Consider the following 7,732-nt stretch of genomic DNA (forward strand, 5'->3'; position numbering starts at 1 on the left):
TGGTCCCTGAGCCTCGCAGGGGAGGGGGTGTGACGTAGATGGATGACTTGCTGTTTGTCGGTGGCTCCCTCTGCTAGGGTATCCTGCTTTAATTTGGCTTCCCTTGAAACAGTGAGACAGAAACCTTGATGTGGGTGGTTTTTGGGAGATGGTCTCAGGAAATGCAAATGAAGAAATGGAGTAAAACAGGTCAAAGGGAAAGACAAGAAGATAGGATGCCAAGCTTGTCACTGTGGTGGTGGGGGCTGCAGAATACACTACAGAGCTGAGCCTGGTGTACTGGCCCAGCACAGGGCACCAGCCTATTTAGGAGGCTGAGGTGAGGTAGCTTGAGCCCAGAAGTGTGAGGCCAGCCTGAGCTACCTAGTGGAACATTTAGGGGGAGGATTAGAGTAGAAGCTTAGTGGGAGAGTATATGAACAAAGCCCTGGGGTCAGCCGCCAGCACCAAATATGTACAATAAACAGTGAAGCTCTGCACACTGGGAGTGTTATAGCTTCTCCTCGTGTGGTTCCTTTTTGCTGATGATCATGACCAGTGACATTAGCTCACATCCACCTGCAGAGCATTTTTCCCTTGAATGAAGAGAGAGAGAGAGAGAGAGAGAGAGAGAGAGAGAGAGAGAAAGAGAAAGAGAGAGAGAGATAAAAAAGGAAAGATATGACTGGTCCTGTGTTTCAGCACCAGATGAAAGAAAAACAGAAAAAGAAAAGGACCTGACTGCTCCTAGGTGGAGGAGAAAGTTTATTGTAGATAAAAGGGAGAGCAGAGCCAGAGGCAGGGACACCTGGGAGAGTCCAGAGTGGACATGACCCTGAGCCATGGGAGGAAACAGTGAGAGATTGGGGGAGCCAGTACTGCAGCCAAGAGGGCAAAGGGTTAAAAAAAAAAAAAAAAGGCTGGGCGATGGTGGAGCATGCCTTTAATCCCAGCACTTGGGAGGCTCTGTGAGTTCGAGGCCAGCCTGGTCTACCAAGCAAATTCCAGGAAAGGCGCAAAGCTACACAGAGAATCCTGTCTCGAACAACCAAAAAAAAAAAAAAGCAGGGGCAGGTAACCAAAATGGCTGGATTATATGGGGAAGGGCAGCCCAGCCCCTGGGTGGAGAGTTCAGGGCATGCCAGTCATATGCTATAGCAGGTAGGGACTGAGGGATGGTAGGAGAACCTGGTGGCCAGGTCCATTTCACATGTTAAATAGGCACCACAGCTGTTTGTCCCAGGCTTGAGAACTGACATTCCTCACATGTATGCCAAGTAGCTTTTATAACATTCATGAAGCTCCAGGGCAAAAAGAAAATGCGTGAGTTTCATCCTTGTGGGTCACTGCTGTTGGTTCAGGTGGATTGAGCTGTGGTCGAAGTCAGAGGTCCTCGACACCATTCACATACTCTGTCTTTACCCAGAGACAGTTTCCTCATCTGCTTCCTTTATTTCAGATGGCCTCTCTGTGTCGCTGAGGACAAAGTTTGTCAGTCTTCTATATGGAATGGGATGATTCTGAGCAGGAGAAGGAAAAGGAGCTTGACTTGGCTGTGACGTCATGAGATTTTGCTGTACCACTCTTGATGACTGTAGAATGTTAAGTATTGAGTGTGCCTTTGTGAACAGTCCCCCAAACTGTCCCTAGCCCTCCTTGCTGGTTAGCAAAGTGGGCTCTGCCCATCTGAGGCCAACCACCAGCTGGTCTCCTGTGCAGGAAGGAACGCCATTCAGGGTCACAATTCTCATGACCGTTTCGCTTGCCGTTAGTCTTACACTAAAAGGCTGTTTTTAGTCATTCAATGGATGACACAAGCTGTAATCAAAGAACATGATTTGGGACTAAATAAAAAAAAAACTTTTTGGAGAGGTGAGGTGGCCCAGGAGTAAAGGCATTTGCCACCAAGCTTGATGACAACCTGAGTTTCAGTCTATTACCCACGTGGTGGAAGGAGAAAACTGACTCCTGCAAGTTATCTTCTGACCTCGCCATGTGTGCAGTGGTGTGAACACCTCTCTCCAAATGAATAAATAAACGTAAAAATGAAAACCTTCTTATGGATGACAAAACCTTAGCTAAGAGACAGAGAAAGGAATCTGCTGCCCTCAGACAAGCTCAGATCCCTCGTGGACTTTCCCTCTGTAGCATTCTATCCTACTATGATGCAATATTTAATCGTGAGACTCACTGTTTACTGGCCAGCCCTCTGTTATTCCCATAGCTAAGCTTGATGGGAATAGCAACGTGCTACCATTTTAAAACCACTTCCCTCCACACCTAGTAAGCAGTGAGATTCTAATCAATGTTTGCAGTGTGCGCTCTCGGTTGCTAGGGCTGCACCTCCAGCTGATGCGTGCTTTAAGGAGAATGTGGTATTGTGTGTAAGAGGAAGGTTAGAAGTAGTATTGCTTCCCAGATTCCTTTGACTCAGAGGCTTAACGATATCATCAGAAACCAGGTTCTTTCCAGCCGACTGTGCCACATTCAGTATTGGTGTCATCTACTAGTAATAAGATGTCTGGGAGAGTTTCAGGTAGCATATAAAATCCAGAAGAAAAAAGAGAGCTTCTCTCCCGGCCTGACCCATACCTCTTGTATTTTGAGATAGAGTTTCATTCTCAGGCTGGCCTTAAGCTTGCTATGTGGCAGAGGTTGGTCTTGAACTCCCAATCTTCCTGCCTTCACCTTCCAGGTCTTGGGGTTACAAGCATGTGCCACCATGCTCAGCTTCTCCTGGATCTTTCTTTAAGACAAAGTAAACTTCCCAGGATCTTCCTGTAGACTTATCAGGAAGTTTACACCCACTGAGCAGAATGTAGTCATCTGTATCTTCCTAGACTGACCGTGGTAGAGAGAACAAGACTGTGTTTAGAGCTGACCTGTAGAACCTGTTAGAGGGGAGTAAGGAAGAGTGGCCTGCTTCCCATGAGACTCTTGCCTATGTGAAGGAGAAACAGGTAGAGAAAGAAATGATTTTTTCAAGACCCATGCAAATGGAAGCTAGAGGCAACACAGACTACCCACTGTGGATTTACAAGGACTCTAACTCCTCCTGGAATACTCCTGTTGGAAGCTGCTGGTCTGAGACAGCCAGCAATGTCAGGCATCAGCCTGACGTCCACCTCAAAGCATCCCTCCTCTTTCTTTCTTGTTACCCACCTCCCTAACACGTTCTGGAATCAGCCCTCAGCCGTAGCTTTTACCTTGAGTGGTCTTTCATTCCTCACTCAAGGCACTGTTTGAATACTTGGTCAGTACCATCACAGAAGATTCTCTCATGAGTTTCCTTTTGAATTGCATGTCTGTATTTATGGACAAGAATCCTCTCATTAAAGAAACAAGGACAATTGCATCACCCATTATCCATCCTTCTTGAAACCATGGGACTTAGAACCACACATAATGCTCAATGGCTGTAGTGACCTCATCCCAGGCTCTTGGTACCACTGTGTTTCTCCTTTCCCCAGAAGTTCACCTCAAGTCTGGCTGCAGTTGTTTATTTATGTTATAAGCTGAGACCTGAAATGACTGGTTCCCAGAATTTTCAAGACCTTAATGAGGAGAGAACCAAAAGAAACGTGGCTTAGTCTAGCATATTCCCCCAGATCAGCGATTGATATCTCAGATCACATGTCTTAATTTGACTTTTAGGAAACAGGGTCTCACGTAACTCAGGCACTTCTGGAAAGTTCCTGCTGTTGGTGACTACAGATGCCTGATGGCAGTGCTGGCAGTCTGAGTCCTGAAGGAGCTGGGTTTGAGCAATCGTTGGAAGTTGTCACTGTGGTTATCTCCCCCATCCCACCCCCTTTTTAAATGTCATTGGTTGAACACTTCTCTCTACACTTTAGGATGGTCTCTGCTGGCATGAGGGACTAATGGTGAGGTTCTGCCTCACTCTGGGGCTATAGAAACTCAGAAGACAGCCGGACACCCTACAGGAGGGCCAAACTGTGTCAGCAATGAGTCTCTAGAAGAGACCAGCCAGGACTGGGCCAGCACAATCTCAGGACTCATTGAAGCAGAGGCAGCAGTGGGGCTGCCTGATGAGGAGGCCTTCTCCCTCCCTCCCCGCCCCTCCCTCCCTTTCTTCTTGTGTTTACTCAATCATTCTTCACATCATTCCTCCCTGTCTCTGCCCCCACTCATAGAGCTGAAGCTATAGGTACATGAGACCACGCCAGGCTTGTAACAAGGGGCAAGGATCCAAATACAGATCCTGGTGGCTGGGCAGTGAGGATTCTTAATCACTGAACCATCTCTCCAGCCCCAAGATTCCACATTTCTCAGTGTCTAGATAAAGTGGATTTACTGGGCCAAAGGTCACTTGTAATTTTGACACAGTGTGAGGAGGGACTTACCTATTACTTCTGTCGTTATTCTTTGAGACAAGGCCTTATAGTGTAGCCCAAGCTGACCTTAGACTCATGATCATCCTGCCCCAGCCTCCACACCTGACAAGGCCTGCCTAGGTTTGAACACATGTGGAACATCGGCCTGAATTATTCTTGGAAATAGCTGGGAGAATCTAGGAATAAAATTTCTTTCTGAGTCTTGCACGGTGCTACACATTTGTAATCCCAGCTGGGCAGAGGATGCAGAACCAGCTTGGGCTACAAAGCAAGTTCTGGATCACCCTGGACTCAAGGGCAAGACTGTGTCTCAAAAAACAAAACAAGTAATGGAAAGGAAGACTTTGTTTCTTGGGATGGACTGATGGGATGATGATTTAGCGGTTTGGCCTCATTAACTGGGATTGATCATAAATCTACCAAGTCATGGTTATTTATAATCCTAAGATCATCTGGACTGGCGGTTGTCCCCTAAATCTATTCTCCCCTTTCTTAATAGGAGTAGGTGTTGGGAAGAGGTTATAGGCAAATGGCTAGATATGTCCTTGAGATTAAATTTACAATGGACTGTGAGTGGAAGTCAAGGGAACACCCAACTTTGCTGCATTTCTATAAGTACATCACTTGCCTTGGACTTCTACTCTAGGCATTTCTTACAAGCCAAATCATATACTGCCCTGTGGTCCACCCTGGAGCGTGCGGTTGAAGCTCACACTTCAGAGTATTTGGTACGGTGATGCCCAAGAAGGGAAAACGTTCACTGAAGGCCTTCAAACGCTCCTTCAGACACAGGAGGTTCAGAATTCAGATGTGGAATACAAGGTTTGGGAACCTTCCTGCTGAGGTGTGTGTGTGGGGGGAGGGGATGAGGTGCAACTTCGAGTGTTTGTTTCTGAGTTGACTGGCCTTGCTGAGGGCTCCTCTCTCTGGATGAGCTGCTGCCCTGTGCTCTACTGTTAGAGTCTGAGATGATGGAAGGAGTTCTGTTTTCTAGTGGCTTGTAGGCTTTTCCACTTCCAGGGAGTCCAGCTTAGCATCATCTGTCTTCAAATCCCTTGAGAGAAGCTGAGGAAGATGCTGGGCTTTTCTCATCAATAACATCATATAGGGAATAACATGACGTTGGCGTAGAAAGAGGACCAAATACAGAATCTGGTTAGCACTCTATGCTCTCAGGCTCCTAATCTGTCAGAAAGGACTCGGAATAGAGGAGGTCATCTAGTCCCTCTAAGGGTCTCTTTTCCTTGGATGATCTAAGATGGTAGTTCTGACTACGTGGCCCCCAGCCCAGCAGCGTTGATGCCACCCAGGAAGTTAGCAAAAAATGTATATTTTTAGAGTTTACCCAAGACCTATTAAATCAGAAGCTCTGGGCTGAGAAACAATTGTTCACAATTGTTGCCCTATAGCATAGTGTTTAGGTGCCCGGTACCTCCTAAACCCATGCCCTGGCCATGAAAGAGGTTGGCACACGGCAGGCCACTGCTGAAGACAAGGCCTGCTGCAGTCTCTAACTCCACTAATATCCTTCACCTTGCAGGCACTGTAATTGGTAGATGTTTAAGGCAAATCGCTGGCACATGATAGTAAAGTATCTTGAAGCCAGGACACGTGGACTGGCGAGATCACTCAGTTGGTAAAACGCTTGCCACACAAGCATGAGGACCTGGATTTGATCCCAAGAACCGATATAGAAAATCTGGGCATGGTGACCTGAAGTTACAAATCTAATGCTGAAAAGGCAAAACAGGTGGCTCTCTAGCACTCACTGCTAGCTGCCCTGGCTTCCTTAGCCATCCTTCCAGGCCAGCGAGACCCGCCATTATAAAACCAACCATTACAAAGAAAAAGGAGCAGGAGAGGTAAGAGCACTGGCTGCTCTTCCAGAGGACCTGAGCTCCATTCCCAGAACCCACACAAGGGCTCACAACCATCTGTAACTCCAGTTCCAAGGGATCCAATCCCAGCTTCTGGCCTCTGTGGGCACCAGGTACATACAGGGAGCATAGACATACATACGAGCAAAACACCCATACACATAAGAATTAATAACTAAAATACAAACTAGAAAGAAAACGATGGGCAATGCCTGAGAAACGACACCCAAGGTTATTTGCTGGCCTGGCCTGGCCTGCTTGTCTGTCTGTCTCTCTCTCTCTCCCTCCCTCTCCCCTCCTTGGGATTCCACTGTTCCCTGTTATCTCCCTCTCTACACACAGTAGGAGTGAAGTGTGAAACTGAGTCTCCCATAAAGCCCACTGACCGGGGCTACCTTTGCGCACTCTTGGGGAGCCTGGAGAGTCACACTCATTTAATTGAGACCAAAGCCTCCAGGTAAGGAAAGTGTCTGCAGGCTTCTGTCAGCCACTCAGAGCAGGGGAAGAAGGAATGCTGAGAATGGCTCACTCTGTCTAGGAGGTTCCCAGCGCCTTCCCAGCCACCACCCATTGCCAGTCCTGCCAAGCTGCGAGCAGATTTCATTTTTTTTTTTTTAAGCTGAGCTCTGAGTCAGAAGGGCCCACGTGTCAGAACCCATGCTCCAGCAGCCAGGGGTGGAATTGCAAAACCGTTCCCTCAGGCTCCAAACACATCACCCTCTGATTAATAGCTAAGCCCCAAGCAGAAAGTCGGAAATTCTCCAGCAGCCTCTGCAGCAGGCTTCCTCTCAAGGGACTGCCCTGTGTCTGTAGCTCTGTGACCCATGTGTGGGTGGCATTATCCTTCCTTCCCTTGCTCAAGTGTCTCTAGATTGAGGAAGGGATGAGGTGAGCTCGAGAGGGTTGATGAGGGGAATAATAAGTTTGCCCCAACCAAGCAACCATAGCTCCCTGGGAACTTCTGGCTAAAAAGAGTCAATTCAAGATTACAGACCAACCACTGTGGCATCAGAAACCTGTAATCCCAGCATTCTGGAGGCAGAGGCAGGAGGTTTACTGCAAGTTTGAGGCCTGTCTGGTCTGTAGAAGTGAGTTCCAGGCAACCAGGAATACAAAGCAAGCGTCTGTCTCAAAAAACAAACAAACAAACAAACAAGCAAACAAAATCACCACTACCACAACAGAAAGCAATCACAGGCCCAGTCCTACCCCACATCCAGGGTCCAAAGCTCCACAGATTGGATAATCCTAACATCCTGGATCTGGGGTCCTCGAGATAGTCCTAGCTAATGCAAACATCATAGAAGGAACTTAACACCAGTCATTTAACTGTTAGATCCGAAGTCCCTCTCAAGGAAAAATCCATTCATTGCCCCTACTGGGGCAGCCAGCCGCAGCCTTATTTCTAACGTGGACCCAGCTCTCTTCAGGCACAGCTGACAAGTAAGGTAGAAATGGAAACCTAAATCCTAGTGTCGCAGGCCTTGGGAAGGCACAAAAAGAACTGGGATAACCGTGGTG

Source organism: Onychomys torridus, chromosome 1, assembly GCF_903995425.1.
Source record: "Onychomys torridus chromosome 1, mOncTor1.1, whole genome shotgun sequence".
In the NCBI taxonomy this organism is placed as follows: Eukaryota; Metazoa; Chordata; class Mammalia; order Rodentia; family Cricetidae; genus Onychomys; species Onychomys torridus.